Source organism: Triticum aestivum, chromosome 2B (genome assembly GCF_018294505.1).
Source record: "Triticum aestivum cultivar Chinese Spring chromosome 2B, IWGSC CS RefSeq v2.1, whole genome shotgun sequence".
Taxonomy (NCBI): Eukaryota; Viridiplantae; Streptophyta; class Magnoliopsida; order Poales; family Poaceae; genus Triticum; species Triticum aestivum.
This window is the reverse complement of record NC_057798.1, coordinates 575,090,450-575,107,710: the sequence shown is the minus strand read 5'-3', so window position 1 is coordinate 575,107,710 and position 17,261 is coordinate 575,090,450.

Sequence of the window (17,261 nt, the reverse complement as noted above, 5' to 3'; positions counted from 1 at the left end):
ATACGCCAAGTAAGGCACCGTCCAATCAGGGATAGCATGAAGAGCCGCCACCAATTGAGCCTCCGGGTCGGGAACAGCCAGATCCTCCTCCATTGGTATTTTGACTGACGGGTTATGCAGAACGTCAAGAAAGACATTGGGCGGCACCGGTTTACGCTGAGAGCCGAGCCGGCTTAAAGCGTCCACCGCTTCATTCTTGCGCCGATCAATGTGCTTGACCTGGTAAACCTTGAAGTGACCAGCAATGATATCCACCTCATGCCGATAAGCCGCCATGAGTGGATCCTTAGAATCCCAAGTACCAGACACTTGCTGAGCCACTAATCGGAGTCGCCGAAGCAACGTACCCGGATTAAGTTCATCTCCTTAGCCATCCGAAGACCATGGAGCAAGGCCTCATACTCAGCTACATTGTTAGTACAGGGAAACATCAAGCGGAGAACATAACAAAATTTGTCACCTCGAGGGGAAGTAAGAACCACTCTAGCCCCCGAGCCCTCCAATTGCATGGATCCATCAAAGTGAATAGTCCAGTATGTGTTATCCGGTTTATCCTCCGGTGCCTGCAACCCTGTCCAGTCGTTGATGAAATGCACGAGTGCTTGAGATTTGATGGACGTACGAGGCATATATTTTAACCCGTGAGGTCCAAGCTCAATAGCCCACTTAGCAACCCGGCCAGTTGCCTCCCTGTTCTGGATGATATCTCCCAAAGGGGCTGAACTAACCACGGTGATAGGATGGCCCTAAAAGTATTGCTTAAGCTTCCGGCTCGCCATAAAAACTCCATACACCAGCTTCTGCTAATGTGGATATCTCTGCTTGGACTCAATAAGAACCACACTGATATAATAAACTGGTCGTTGAACCGGATACTCCTTACCGGCCTCCTTGCGCTCCACCACAATAGCCACGCTGAGCCCGGGCGTTAGCAGCCACATATAACAGTAATGGTTCCTTATCAACGAGGGCAGCAAGAACAAGCGGCTTGGCTAACTGCTTCTTCAGATCCTCAAACATCGTATTAGCAGCATCACTCCAGACAAAGTTGTCTGTCTTCTTCATCATCTGATATAGAGGGATGGCCTTCTCTCCCAACTGGCTGATAAACCGGCTTAGTGCCGCAATACGACCCGCCAGACGTTGAACATCATTGATACACGCCGGATTAGCTTCAATGCCCCTATTAGACACCAGAAAACCCAAGAGCTTGCCTGCCGGTACACCAAAAACACACTTGGCCGAAAGCATCATCTTATAAACCCGGAGGTTGTCAAAGGTTTCCTTCAAATCAGCTATCAAAGTCTTTGCTTTCCTGGATTTCACTACGATATCATCCACATAAGCATGAACATTGCGCCCAATCTGATTATGAAGACAATTCTGCACACATCGTTGATAGGTCGCCTAGGCACTCTTGAGCCCAAAAAGCATAGATACATAGCAGAAGGCTCCAAAGGGAGTTATAAAAGTTATCTTCTCCTGGTCCTTAACTGCCATTTTGATCTGATGATAACCAGAATAAGCATCCAGAAAACTCAAACGCTCACAACCCTCCGTAGCATCAATAATTTGATCAATACGAGGGAGAGCAAAGGGATCAGCTGGACACGCCTTGTTCAAATCTGTGTAATCCACACACATACGCCAAGTGCCATTCTTCTTGAGTACAAGCACCGGGTTAGCCAACCACTCAGGGTGAAAAACCTCCACAATAAACCCTACTGCCAAGAGCCGGGCTACTTCCTCACCAATGGCCTTGCGTCTCTCTTCATTGAAGCGGCGGAGAAACTGCTTGACTGGTTTAAACTTGGGATCGATATTAAGAGTGTGCTCAGCGAGTTACCTCGGTACACCTGGCATGTCAGAAGGTTTCCATGCAAAGATGTCCCAGTTCTCACGGATGAACTCGATGAGCACGCTTTCCTATTTCGGATCCAGGTTAGCGCTGATGCTGAACTGCTTGGATGAATCGCCAGGAACAAAATCAACCAATTTAGTCTCATCAGCCGACTTAAACTTCAAGGCCGGATCATGCTTCGTAGTTGATTTTTTCAAAGAAGTCATGTCTGCCGGATCAACATTGTCCTTATTGAATTTCAACTCCTCTGTTGCACAAATCTACTCAGCATAAGCCGCATCACCTTCTTCACATTCCAGAGTGATCTTTTGGCTTCCATGTACTATGATGGTCCCCTTATGACCCAGCATCTTGAGCTGCAAATAAACATAACAGGGCCTTGCCATGAACTTAGCATAAGCCGGCCGTCCAAACAAGGCATGGTACGGGCTCTTGATTTTCACCACTTCAAAAGTCAATGTCTCTGACCTCGAATCATGATCATCTCCAAAAGCAACTTCCAGAGCTATCTTACCGACTGGGTAGGCCGATTTACCAGGCACCACACCGTGGAAAACAGTGTTTGACGGTTTAAGATTCTTATCTGTCAACCCCATAAGGTGGAAGGTTTCATAATACAAGATGTTGATATTGCTCCCTCCATCCATGAGCACCTTGGTGAACTTATAACCTCCAACCTGAGGCGCCACCACTAACGTCAGGTGACCCGGATTATCAACCCGGGGCGGATGATCCTCTCGAGTCCACACAATAGGCTATTCAAACCGGCGCAAGTAATGGGGCACCGCAGGTTCAACAAAGTTCACTGCCCTTTTATGAAGCTTTTGATCGTGCTTGCACAGGCTAGTGGTGAAGACATGATACTACCCACTATTCAACTTCTTCGGGTGGCTCTGGTAACCCGACTATTGCTGCTGCTGATTCCCCTATTGATTATAACCTCCCTGGCTTTCCTGGTTGCCTTGATTGCCATGTCCACCCTGATTACCTTGAAATCCTGAACCGGAGTTACCTCCACCATAACCCGGCCCATGAGACCCACGTCCTGAACCGCCGGATGGTCCATTATCATATTGGAAAAGATCTGAGTTCCTAAACTCCCGCATAATAAAGCAATCCTTCCAGAGATGCATAGCTGGCTTCTCTCGCGTCCCGTGCCTTGGGCAAGGCTGATTTAACAGGCGCTCAAGATTGACACCTAATCCTCCACCCCGCGGGGGTGGTCTACTCTTACGATGCTGGCCATTATCCTGCGCATTGGTGTTAGCCACAAAATCGGAATTACTATCCGCTTTACGCTTACCATTGTTCACATGGCCCGCCTGGTTATGTTGCTGACCTTTCGCACTGCCGTTCTTCTTTCCCTTCCCTGGCTTCTCATCGTCAGACTCGGGATCCTTGGTACTATCAAAATCGGCATACTTAACCAGAGCTACCATAAGTGTCTGCATGTCATTGCAGTGACGCTTGAGTCGTCCCAACTTCAACTTCAGCGGCTTAAACCGACAATTGCCCTCCAATGTTATGACTGCTGAATTAGCATTGATGCGATCCGATGAATGCAAGATCTCCGAAACCCGGCGCACCCAATGGGTTGTTGATTCGCCTTCTTCTTGGACACAGGCGGCTAGATCCACAATTGACATGGGTTGCTTGCACGTGTCCTTGAAGTTTGTCATAAACCGGGCTTTTAACTCGGCCCATGACCCAATGGAGTTAGCTGGCAAGCTTTTTCAGCCAAGTGCGAGTCGTTCCATCCAGCATCATGGTGAAGTACTTCGCGCATGACGCTTCATCCACATCCAGCATCTCCATTGCCATCTCATAACTTTTGACCCGTGACTCGGGGGGTAAATCAGCGGTGTAATTGGGCACCTTACACGGACCCTTGAAATCCTTGGGCAACCGCATGTTGCGTAGAGCCGGGGCGAGACATGGCACCCCCAAGAGTTGAAAGCAAGACCTCCTTCCACTGACGCCGTTGGACGAACCGGGGTGAGCTGTGCTGCTAACTCGGCTTCTCGATGCGCTCTACCATTATCCACCACGTCCTGAGCGTTCGCACCACCACGCGCTGGATTAGGCCCTCGCGGGGCGTCATGGTTCCACGCACTGCTTGACACAGACGGTTCATCAATGTGCCTGCTGTAACTCCTGCTCGGGTGAGGGGTTGAGTGAATTCTATCTCGACTATATGAATAGGCCTGTTGCTGAACCATAGCCGTTTGAAGAAGATCTCTGGCGCGTCATGTCTCAACCGCCGCTGGAGACTCGCCCTCCATTGGGATTGCTGCCAATCGCGACGCCGCAGTGATCATGTTATCCAAAGGGGTGGAGAAGTGACCCGGTGGTGTCGGCATGTACTGAGGCGGGTCAAGGTTCCGACGAGGCGGGTCCATTGCCCGGGGCTGATCCGGCGCTCCTGTGCCAGGTGCTTCGATCCGGTTTGCTGCCGCCGGGTTACTGGGTCCTGCTCCTGGCGTGTTGAAGAGATTCATTGCTTCATAAACCGGCGGTAGACGAGATCGGTGCCTCCTCCTCAACACATCATTCGAAGCGTTCTAATCCAGCATGAGCCGGTAATTCTCCGCTTGAATTCGCTGTGATCGGGCATCTAAAGCGGCCCACTCATCAGTCATCCTGGTTTCCTCAGCCGCCAAGTCCTCCTTGGCCTGAGTTATCTAATCTCGTAGCTTAGTGACCTCTGCATTATGCTGATCTTGAGTCTTCCGGGGTAACCTATCTGGTCAACAATGTCGTGCAGGCGTCCAGTAAACCGGACAAAACTTGAGCCGTCCAGCGCGCGGGGCCTCCTGCTCCGGCTGCCAATCCAGAAATCATTGATGCTGCCGTTGAAGATTGCAACATGGGTTGCGTACTGTCGCCATGAAGATCGCAACCCGGTTCGGCAGTTCAAGGGGGTCTGGAATACTGTCACCATCGGAACAGCCCCCAAACCGGCCATCTTGCAGTTGATACAGTGACTCGGTCTCACTGGTGGATGATTCGCCATCAGAATAAACGACCATCTCACCATCGGACACCGGTTTAGACTCCGCACCATTGATGAATCCTACGAACGCACGCTTCATGGCAGGCTCAACTTGGGCAGGACTTGCACGCTGAGCCGTCTCGACGAGGTCAGTGCAGGCGTTCGGCTCAGGGCTCGGTTCACCGATCTTGCCAATTGAGGGAGTCCTGGATTAAGGGGTCCTCGGACAGCCGGACTATATGCTTTGGCCGGACTGTTGGACTATGAAGATACAAGATTGAAGACTTTGTCCCGTGTCTAGATGGGACTCTCCTTGGCGTGGAAGGCAAGCCTGGCAATTCGGATATGTAGATCTCCTTCTCTGTAACCGACTCTGTGTAACCCTAGCCATCTCTGGTGTCTATATAAACCGGAGGGTTTAGTCCGTAGGACAAGAACAATCATAATCATAGGCTAGCTTCTAGGGTTTAGCCTCTACGATCTCATGGTAGATCAACTCTTGTAATACTCATATCATCAAGATCAATCAAGCAGGAAGTAGGGTATTACCTCCATCGAGAGGGCCCGAACCTGGGTAAAACATCGTGTCCCCTGCCTCCTGTTACCATTAGCCTTAGACGCACAGTTCAGGACCCCCTACCCGAGATCCGCCGGTTTTGACACCGACATTGGTGCTTTCATTGAGAGTTCCACTGTGTCATCGCGGTAAGGCTTGATGGCTCCTTCAATCATCTTCAATGATGCAGTCCAGGGGAAGGTTTTCCTCCCCGGACAGATCTTCCTATTCGGTGGCTTCGTACTGCGGGCCAACTCGCTTGGCCATCTGGAGCAGATCGATAGCTATGCCCCCGGCCATCAAGTCATGTTTGGAAGCTTAAACTATACTGCCGACATCCGCGGAGACTTGATCTTCGACGGATTCGAGCCCATGTGAGGTGCGCCGAATGGTCACGACGGGCATGACTTTGATCTACCATCGGACAGTATTAGGGAGATCGCATCTGTGCTGGCACCGGGAATCAATCCGGAGCAGATCGTGCCTTCTGAGGGCGGGTGGATGGACCCCGCCACGGAGGCCGCACACTCATCGGCGTCAGAGCCGAACACTGATCCCACCTCCTATGAGAGTGGTGTCATCGGACCCTCGGACTCGTCTCCGGCTATAGGATCCGAACCGCATGCGTTCGTGCCTATCGAATCTGATTGGGCACCGGTCATGGAGTTCACCATCGCGGATATTTTTCAGCACTCGCCCTTGGGTGATGTGCTAAACTCATTAAGGTCTCTTTCCTTGTCGGGAGATTCTTGGCCGAACTATGTCCGGCTCGAGTGGGAAGCGGACGACGAAGAAATTTGTCCCTCACCCACCACCCACTTTATAGCCATTGTCGATGACTTAACCGACGTGCTTGACTTTGACTCTGAAGACATCGACGGTATGGAGGACGATGCAGGAGAAGAACAGGAACCACCGCCTATAGGGCGCTGGACAGCCACCTCATCATATGATATTTATATGGTGGACACCCCTAAAGAAGGCAATGGTGATGAGGCAACAGAAGATAACCCCTTGGAGAAGCAATCTAGACACCAGCGTCATCGGCGCTGCTCCAAGCCCCACCATAGCAAAAATAGTGATACCGGCACAAGAGATAACAATCCGGATGGTGCCGAAGACGAAGACAATCCTGCCCAGCCAGGCTTTGAGCAGGCCAGGCAAGAGGATGGGCAAGCTAGCCCTAAAGAACAGGCGACAGATGGAGAATCAGAGGACGATAATTACATGCCTCTCTCCGAAGAAGAAGAGAGCCTTGGCGATGAAGAATTCATCGTGCCAGAGGATCCCGTCGAGCAGGAGCGCTTCAAGCACCAGCTTATAGCCACTGCAAAAAGCCTGAAGAAAAAGCAGCAACAGCTTCAAGCTGATCAAGATCTGCTAACTAATAGATGGACCAAGGTCCTGGCTGCCGAGGAATACGAACTCGAGCGCCCTACCAAAAGTTACCCAAATTGCAGGTTGCTACCTCAACTCGAGGAGGAGGCGCTAAAGCCCACACTACCAGTGCACGATGCGGCTGACCGGCCACCCCGTGGCCGAGACAAAGCGGCGTTTCAGCCCGATGTCCAGCCCGCACCCCAATGCCAAACAAGCAAAAACACGAAGGCCTAGGGCTCCATGCATGACCTACAAGACAAACTGAAAAGCAACGCAGGACAGTCAAGATCGATCTACGGATCACGGGGGGGCGCCCCAACGCGTGACAATGACCATCACGACGGATATACCAACAAATCCGGCCGGACCGAATACAATGTAACCCGGCACAGAGGCGCCGCACACCCCCAATGCTTTACTGATGAAGTAATGGATCATGAATTCCCAGAAGGGTTTAAACCCGTGAACATTGAATCATATGATGGTACTACAGACCCCGCGGTATGGATAGAGGATTTCTTCCTCCACATTCACATGGCCCGCAGAGATGATCTACACACCATCAAGTACCTCCCACTAAAACTCAAAGGGCCGGCTCGGCATTGGCTGAATAGCTTGCCGGCAAACTCCATAGGGAGCTGGGAGAACCTGGAAGACACATTCTTGGACAACTTCCAGGGCACTTATGTGCGATCACCGGATGCTGATGATCTAAGTCACATAACCCAACAGCCCAGAGAGTCAGTCAGGAAATTTTGGACTCGGTTCCTAACTAAAAAGAACCAAATTGTCGACTGTCCGGATGCCGAAGCCTTAGCGGCCTTTAAGCATAACATCCGTGACGAGTGGCTTGCCCGACATCTCGGCCAAGAAAAGCCAAAGTCCATGGCAGCCCTGACAGCACTCATGACCCGCTTTTGTGCGGGCAAGGGTAGCTGGTTGGCTCGTAGCAACAACGCAGCAAGTAATCCTGGCACATCAAAAGCCAAGGATAGCAATGACAAGCCACGATGCAACAAACACAAGTGTCGCAAAAACAGTGATAGCACCAAAGACACGGCAGTGAATGCCGGATTCAGTTGCTCCAAATCCGGTCAGCGGAAAAAGTCATTCAACAAAAACAATTCGGGCCCATCCGGTTTGGACCACATACTCGACCGTCCATGCCAAATTCATGGCACCCCAGGAACACCAGCCAATCATACCAATAGAGAATGTTGGGTCTTCAGACAATCCGGCAGGCCAGGTGCCGAAAACAAGGGGAAGGGGTCTCAAAGCGACGATGACGACAAGGAGCCCCGATAATACAGGAGGACAAAAGAAATTCCCTCCCCGGGTGAAAACGGTGAATATGATATGCGCAAGCCACATCCCCAAGCGGAAACGTGCACTAAGGGAAGTCTATATAATTGACCCAAAGTTTAACCCATGGACCTCTTGCCTGATCACTTTCGATCACAGGGACCATCCTACTAGTATCTGTCATGGCGGTTCGGCTGCACTGGTCCTCGACCCCATCATCGACAGATGCCACCTCACACGAGTCCTTATGGACGGAGGTACCAGCTTGAACCTGTTATACCAGGATACAGTGCGCAAAATGGGCATCAACCCCTCAAGGATCAAGCCCACAAAAACCACCTTCAAAGGTGTCATACCAGGTGTAGAGGCCTGTTGCACGGGCTCAACCACACTGGAAGTGGTCTTCGGATCACCAAATAATTACGGTACCGAAGAGTTAGTCTTCGACATCGTCCCCTTTCGCTGTGATCATCAGGCACTGCTCGGACGAACCGCGTTCGCTCGATTCAACGTGGTGCCACATTATGCCTACCATAAACTCAAGATGCCCGGTCCGTGTGGCGTCATCACGGTTGATGGCAGGGCCGAACTTCTCCTCACTACCAAAGAGTCTACCGCTGCCTTAACAGCAGAAGCAAATAATGGCACCTTTCAATCAAACCTCGAGTCGACGGCCAAGCTCCCAGACACCGCCAAAGGAGTCCGAACTATTGCACGGCAGGATAGCCCGGCTCGCCCGGGGCTTAATTAAAAACACTCCAGAAAAAGATAATACAAGCCACATACTGCGGCTCAACCGCTCTGTGGCGCAAAACCATTTCTTGCGTTTTCTTTACAGGTTCACCTTTACGTAGGCTATGATGGATGGTGTGGGAACAGTTAGAGCACATCAAGGAATCTCTAGATATTCCCCTCTATGATCATCCGACTACACCCCGGATCCGAACACAACTTCCTCACGCCCGGTATCAGCAGGTTCCGCAATCATATTTCTTTTTATCACATCATCTGTACTCATATGCATTGACGTATCGTTCAAATACAACATGTGGATTTATGTGATGCTTATCTACTGCTATTTCTTATTTGAAAATATTTTTGTTAAAAGACGGCTGCTTATCGCGATATGCCTTAATATGTCAGGGGCTTCATCATGCCCATACTACGGCAAAAAAGCCCAAACACCTTCATGGCAGTTCGGCACCCCGAACTTATAGCATTATATGCATCAGCTCTGAATCATGTCTTGGGTCAATAGTTGGGTTTGCTCGGCTCCTATGTTTTGGTACCTTATGTTCCACTATATCGGCTAAGGTAGCACTGGGAGAACTGTTGCGATTGTGTCCCAGTTCTTTCGGACGAGCACCTCAGTAGAGAAAGCCGAAAACTGACTGTCATGATGTAGCAAGAGCTGGTCAGCTGTTCGAGAGGTTCTAAAATCTTTAAGGATTTCTTCCGCATAATGCCATAACCAATGCAGCATGCGAAGGATCGGCTTTTTCCGATCAGGCGCTTATAGAGCCCCTCGTGCGGTCTTCCGAACACCAGGGGCTGGGCCTACCTTCCTCGTAAAAACTCCCATGGCTAAGTGAGAGCGATAAAGCCCTATAGTCTGATTTCCTAGTTCGTTGTGCTGAACACCTCCTTTAGGGACCCAAAACTGGGATAAAGAGTGCTCAGGTTTATCCCGAACACCCTCGTACTCACTACATGGGGGCGGAAGCCGACGACTGGCCGACTCCCAGGATTAGTATATAAAACGGTCGCACAGGAGGAAAAGCTTTCAAATAACAAGCAATAGATGAAAAGAATGCTCTTGTTCAAATATTACAAAGGACGAACATGACCGTATTCATGGAAATATAATGTCCTTGGTGCATTGTTCCGCCGCAAGGCGGGCTCCTTTCAAGACACCTTCATAATATAGCTCGGGCTTGCGGTGCTCCTTCCCCTCTGGCAGTCCCTCGGTCATCAGCTTTTCTGCATCCATCTTCCCCCAATGCACCTTGGCACGGGCGAAGGCCATTCATGCACCTTCTATGTAGACCGACCGCTTGATGACTTCGAGTCGAGGGCAGGCACTCACAAGCCGCTTCACGAGCCCGAAGTAACTTCTTGGAATCGGCTCAGCAGGCCACAGCCGGATAATAAATCCTTCATGGCTAACTCGGCCGCCTTATGCAGTTCGACCAGCTGCTTCAGTTGATCAGAGAAAGGCACCGGATAATTCGGTGCCAGATACTGCATCCAGAAGAGCTTATCCGTAGTATTCCTCTCTTCGGCCCAGTAGAACTCTGCGGCATCAGAGATGCTACGCGGCTGATCTGCGAAAGCTCCTAGAGAACTCCGAACTCGGGTAAGTAAAAGGAAAGACTCCTTCGCATGCTTGCTTTGCATAATGAAAGCCTTACCCGCAGCTATCTTCTTGGCTGCCTCAATTTCTTGGAGGGCCTTCTGGGCTTCAGCCTTGGCGTCTAGTGCGCTCTGACGGGCCTTCGCAAGATTCGACTCTTGCGTCTTGGAGTCACGCTCCAAGGACTCAAATTTTTTGATGAAATCCTAGAGCTCTTGCCAGACGTCATCAACCCGAGCATCTTGTTTTTCGCGCTCGGTGCGCTCCTTGGCCGCTTTGTTTTCGGCCTCGGACAGCACCTTCTTAAGGGCCACCACTTCGGTCGTGGCCCCTGATACGTCTCCAACGTATCTATATTTTTTGATTGTTCCATGCTATTATATTACCCCTTTTGGATGTTTATGGGCTTTATTTTACACATTTATATCATTTTTGGGACTAACCTACTAACCGGAGGCCCATCACGTATTGTTGTTTTTTTGTCTATTTCAGTATTTTGAAGAAAAGGAATATTAAACGAAGTCCAAACGGAATGAAACCTTCGGGAGCATGATTTTTGGAACGAACGTGATGCCTATATACATGATCATGCCTAGATAATCTCATAATTATTCGCTTTTCTATCAATTGCTCGACAATAATTTGTTCACCCACTGTAATACTTATGCTATCTTGAGAGAAGCCTCTAGTGAAACCTATGGCCCCGGGTCTATCTTTTATCATCTAAGCTTTCAATCTAATTTTATTTGCATCTTTACTTTTCCAATATATATCATAAAATACCAAAAATATATTTATCTTATCATATTATCTCTATCAGATCTCACTTTCGCAAGTGGCCGTGAAGGGATTGACAACCCCTTTATCGTGTTGGTTGCGAGTTCTTTGTTTGTTTGTGTAGGTGCGTGGGACTTTTGAGGAGCCTCCTACTGGATTGATACCTTGGTTCTCAAAAACTGAGGGAAATACTTAAGCTACTGTGCTGCATCACCCTTTCCTCTTCAAGGAAAACCAACACAAGCTCAAGACGTAGCAAGAAGGATTTCTGGCACCGTTGTCGGGGAGGTCTTCGCTCAAGTCAAGACATACCAAGTACCCATCACACACTCATCTCCCTCGCATTTACATTATTTGCCATTTGCCTCTCATTTTCCTCTCCCCCACTTCACCTTTGCTGTTTTATTTGCCCTCTCTTTCCCAATCTGTCTCTCTGTTTCGCTCGCCTTTTTCTGTTTGCTTGTGTGCCTGTTTGGCCTTATGGCTTTGCCTAAGAGTACCGACCTCCTTCTTAGAAGGATGGAAGAGATTGAATCAAATATTAGAAGCTTTATGAATTTGTAATTTGAGCATAATAATTTCTTCAGAAAAGAGCTTAAAGAACAAAAAGGTTTTTTGGGGTTTATGAATAAGGAGCTTGATGATATGGATAAAGAATTTTTTCGTGTGAGCTCTCAAATTACCCGGCTTGAGAAGGCTATAGCCCAAATTTCTGATAAGCAAGCCACCTTAGTCAATAAGATGGCTGCCAAACCAGAAAATCTAGATGAAAATAATGATGAATATCTTAAAGTTATTGATGTGTCTCCTCTTAGATCTTTATTTTGCAATATGAATCTTGATAATAATGGGATTGGAGATGAGTCAACTTTATTTAGAAGGCGTCCCAAGAATTCGGAGTTTTTAGATCTTGATGCTAAATTTGGTAAAAGTGGGATTGGAGAGGTCATGACTTTAAATAGTATTGAACCCACTATCTCGGATTTCAAGGAATTTGATTATGATAATTGTTCTTTAGAAAGTTGTATTTCCTTGTTGCAATCCGTTGTTAATTCTCCTCATGATTATAGTCAAAATAAAGCTTTTACCAAACATATCATTGATGCCTTGATGCAATCTTTTGATGAAAAACTTAATTTGGAAGTTTCTATACCTAGAAAACTTAATGATGAGTGGGAACCTACTATAAAGATTAAAATTAAAGATCATGAGTGTTTTGCTTTGTGTGATTTGGGTTCTAGTGTTTCCACGATTCCGAATAGAAATTTGGTGCCCGTTGATTTTATCGTTCTTGATATAGATTGCAATCTTTCTTGCCCTATTATTTTTGGTAGACCTTTCCTTAGAACGATTGGTGCGATTATTGATATGAAGGAAGGGAATATTAGGTTCCAATTTCCATTAAAGAAAGGCATGGAGCACTTTACAAGAAATAAAGTCAAATTACCTTATGAATCTATCATGCGAGCTACCTATGAATAAAGTGCCAAAGATGGCACTACTTAAATCTATCTTCGCTTTTATGCCTAGCTAGGGGCGTTAAACGATAGCGCTAGTTGGGAGGCAACCCAATTTTCTTTGTGTTTTTTGTTTTTGTTCCTGTTTAGTAATAATGTTTTCATATACCTTCTGTTTAGATGTGTTTTTTTATGTTTTAATTAGTGTTTGTGCCAAGTAGAACCTATAGGATAACCTATGATGATAGTTGATTTGATTCTGCTGAAAAACAGAAACTTTGCGCTCATGAGAAAAAATTTAATAAATCACATAAACGTGCTTTTGCATTGATTCTTTTTGCTGTGGATCAATAAACAAATTTTACAGGACTTCCTATTTTTGTAGGATTTTTAGAGTTCCAGAAGTTTGCGTTAGTTACAGATTGCTATAGACTATTCTGTTTTTGACAGATTCTGCCTTTCGTGTGTTGTTTGCTTATTTTGATGCATCTATGGCTAGTATTAAGTGGTATGAACCATAGAGAACTTGGAATACAGTAGGTTTAACACCAATATAAATAAAGAATGAGTTCATTACAGTACCTTATGTGGTGGTTTTGTTTTCTTTCACTAATAGAGCTTATGAGATTTCCTATTGAGTTTTGTGTTGTGAAGTTTTCAAGTTTTGGGTAAAGCTTTGATGGACTATGGAATAAAGGGTGACAAAAGCCTAAGCTTGGAGATTCCCAATGCACCCCAATATATTCAAGAATAGCCAAAAGTCTAAGCTTGGGGATGCCCCCGGAAGGCATCCCCTCTTTCGTCTTCGTTCATTGGTAACTTTACTTGGAGCTATATTTTTATTCGCCACATGATATGTGTTTTGCTTGGAGCGTCATGTATTATATTAGTGTTTTCTTTTTAGTTTACCACAATCATCCTTGCTGTACACACCTTTTGGGAGAATCCCACTTGATTAGAATTTATTAGAATATGCTATTTGCTTCACTTATATCTTTTGAGGTAGATAGTTTTTGCTCTAGTGCTTCACTTATATCTTTTAGAGCACGGGGGTGGCTTAATTTTATAGAAATTGCTAGTCTCTCATGCTTCACTTATATTATTTTGAGAGTTTCTTAGAACAGCATGGTATTTTCTATGGTTATGAATTTGGTCCTAGAATGATGAGCATCCAAGTTGGGTATAATAAAAACTATCATAGAAAGTGCATTAAACACTAGGATCAATTTGATGCTTGATAATTGTTTTGAGATATAAAGGTAGTAATGTTAGAGTCATGCTAGTGGGTAATTATGAAATTGAGAAATACTTGTGTTGAAGTTGACAAGATCCGTAGCATGCACGTATGGTAAAAGTTGTGTGACAAATTTGTTGCATGAGGTGCTCTTTTGAGTGTCTTCCTTATGAGTGGCAGTCGGGGATGAGCGATGGTCTTTTCCTACCAATCTATCCCTCTAGGGGCATGCGTAGTAGTACTTTGCTTCGAGGGCTAAGTAGACTTTTGCAATAAGTATATGAGTTCTTTACGACTAATGTGAGTCCATGGATATACGCACACTCATCCTTCCACTTAGCTAGCTTCTATTATACCGCGCAACTTTCGCCGGTAGCATGCACCCATTATTCACCTTCCTCAAAACAGCCACCATACCTACCTATTATGACATTTCCATAGCCATTCCGAGATATATTGCCATGCAACTTTCCACCGTTCCGTTTATTATGACACGCTACATCATTGTCATATTGCTCTTTGCATGATCATGTAGTTGACATCGTATTTGTGGCAAAGCCACCTTCATAATTTTCATACATGTCGCTCTTGATTCATTGCATATCCCGGTACACCGCCGGAGGCATTCATATAGATTCATATCTTGTTCTAGCTATGAGTTGTAATTCTTGAGTTGTAAATCAATAGAAGTGTGATGATCTTCATTATTAGAGCATTGTCCCAGTGAGGAAAGGATGATGAAGACTATGATTCCCCCACAAGTCGGGATGAGACTTCGTACTTTACAAAAAAAAGGCCAAAAAAAAGAAAGGCTAAAGAAAAGAAGAAAAAAGAAAAAAGAAAAAAAAAGGAAAAAAATGAGAGAAAAAGAGAGAAGGGACAATTGCTACTATCTCTTTCCCACACTTGTGCTTCAAAATAGCACCATGATCTTCATGATAGTCTCCTATGTTTTCACCTTCATATACTAGTGGGAATTTTTCATTATAGAGAAGGGACAATTGCTACTATCTCTTTCCCACACTTGTGCTTCAAAATAGCACCATGATCTTCATGATAGTCTCCTATGTTTTCAATTTCATATACTAGTGGGAATTTTTCATTATAGAACTTGGCTTGTATATTCCAATGATGGGCTTCCTCAAAATGCCCTAGGTCTTCGTGAGCAAGCAAGTTGGATGCACACCCACTTAGTTTCTTTTGTTGAGCTTTCATACATTTATAGCTCTAGTGCATCTGTTGCATGGCAATCCCTACTCACTCACATTGATATCTATTAATGGGCATCTCCATAGCCCGTTGATACGCCTAGTTGATGTGAGACTATCTTCTCCCTTTTTGTCCTTACAACCACCACCATATACCACCATAGTGCTATGTCCATGGCGTGCGCTCATGTATTGCGTGAGAGTTGAAAAAACTGAAGCGCGTTAAAAAGTATGAACCAATTGCTCGGCTCGTCATCGGGGTTGTACATGATGGTAGTATTTTGTGTAATGAAAATGAAGCATGGCCTAACTATATGATTTTGTAGGGATAAGCTTTCTTTGGCTATGCAATTTTGATAGGACATAATTATTTGTTAGTATGCTTTGAAGTATTATTATTTTTATGTTTTATAAGCTTTTATCTTGAATCATTTGGATCTGAACAATCATTCCACAATAAATAAAATTACATTGAGAATCATGCTAGGTAGCATTCCACATCAAAAATTCTGTTTTTACCATTTACCTACTCGAGGATGAGCAGGAATTAAGCTTGGGGATGCTTGATACGTATCCAACGTATCTATAATTTTTTATTGTTCCATGCTATTATATTACCCCTTTTGGATGTTTATGGGCTTTATTTTACACATTTATATCATTTTTGGGACTAACCTACTAACCGGAGGCCCAGCCCGTATTGCTGTTTTTTGCCTATTTCAGTATTTCGAAGAAAAGGAATATCAAACGGAGTCCAAACGGAATGAAACCTTTGGGAGCGTGATTTTTAGAACGAACGTGATGCCTATATACATGATCATGCCTATATAATCTCATAATTATTCGCTTTTCTATCAATTGCTCGACAATAATTTGTTCACCTGCCGTAATACTTATGCTATATTGAGAGAAGCCTCTAGTGAAACCTATGCCCCCGTGTCTATCTTTTATCATCTAAGCTTTAAATCTACTTTTATTTGCATCTTTACTTTTCCAATCTATATCATAAAATACCAAAAATATATTTATCTTATCATATTATCTCTATCAGATCTCACTTTGCAAGTGGCCGTGAAGGGATTGACAACCCCTTTATCGCGTTGGTTGCGAGTTCTTTGTTTGTTTGTGTAGGTGCGTGGGACTTTTGAGGAGCCTCCTACTGGATTGATACCTTGGTTCTCAAAAACTGAGGGAAATACTTACGCTACTGTGCTGCATCACCCTTTCCTCTTCAAGGAAAACCAATGCAAGCTCAAGACGTAGCAGCCCCTAGTAAAGTTCATCATGCTTCTATTAGCATCAACGATTTCTTTTTTTCCTTTATATAACATTCAGACGGGGTATTACTTACCTCGAGCTACCTCTTCACGAGGCCGAGCTCTTCTTCGGCCCGCCCCAGGTTCTGCTTCAGTCCGGAGACCTCCGCAGTGGCGGCGGCGGCGGCAGCAGCAACGCTTGCTTATTCACATAGACATAATATGATTAGACTCCTGGGAATAATATTTGATCCTCTGTTCAGCCTTTCTCTCTGAACTCCAAACAGAGCATCAGGGGCTACTGACTATACTGTGATACTTTCTCACAATTTAAACTATTTACCTCAAAGCCTGTCACGAGGCTGGTGCAGGCTTCGGTCAATCCACTTTTGGCGGACTGAACCTTCGCAATCACCGTACTCATAAGAGTATGTGTCCTTCATCAAGGGAAGCGCTCTGAAGCGCTTCCACCAAGTTATCTGATGCCTCTGGATGGACAGAGGTCATTAGCACAGGCTGCTCGCCCCCCTGAGCGAGGGGCTGCCTACCTGAATCCGGAACCACTGGAGGCTCCGGTGCTGTATCCGGCTGGGGGCCAAGCGTACCGCGGGCCACCTCATCAGAATCCATGGGGATCCCCCCCCCATGAATCCGGCATCAGGGGTTTCTCCTTGGGGCGCCTCCAGAACTATCTCTCCCTGGCCCGGTATCCTCTGAGATAACACATCGGTGTCGTCCGCGGGCCGGGGAGTGGAGGCCGTCGGGAGCGAATAGCTGTTCATCTCGATGAACTCAAGGACCCATCCGAGGAGGATAGGTTGATGTGGGCTTTGGACGGACTGCGCAAACATATCTTGACACCATAAGAAGCCATAAAGCTAAAAC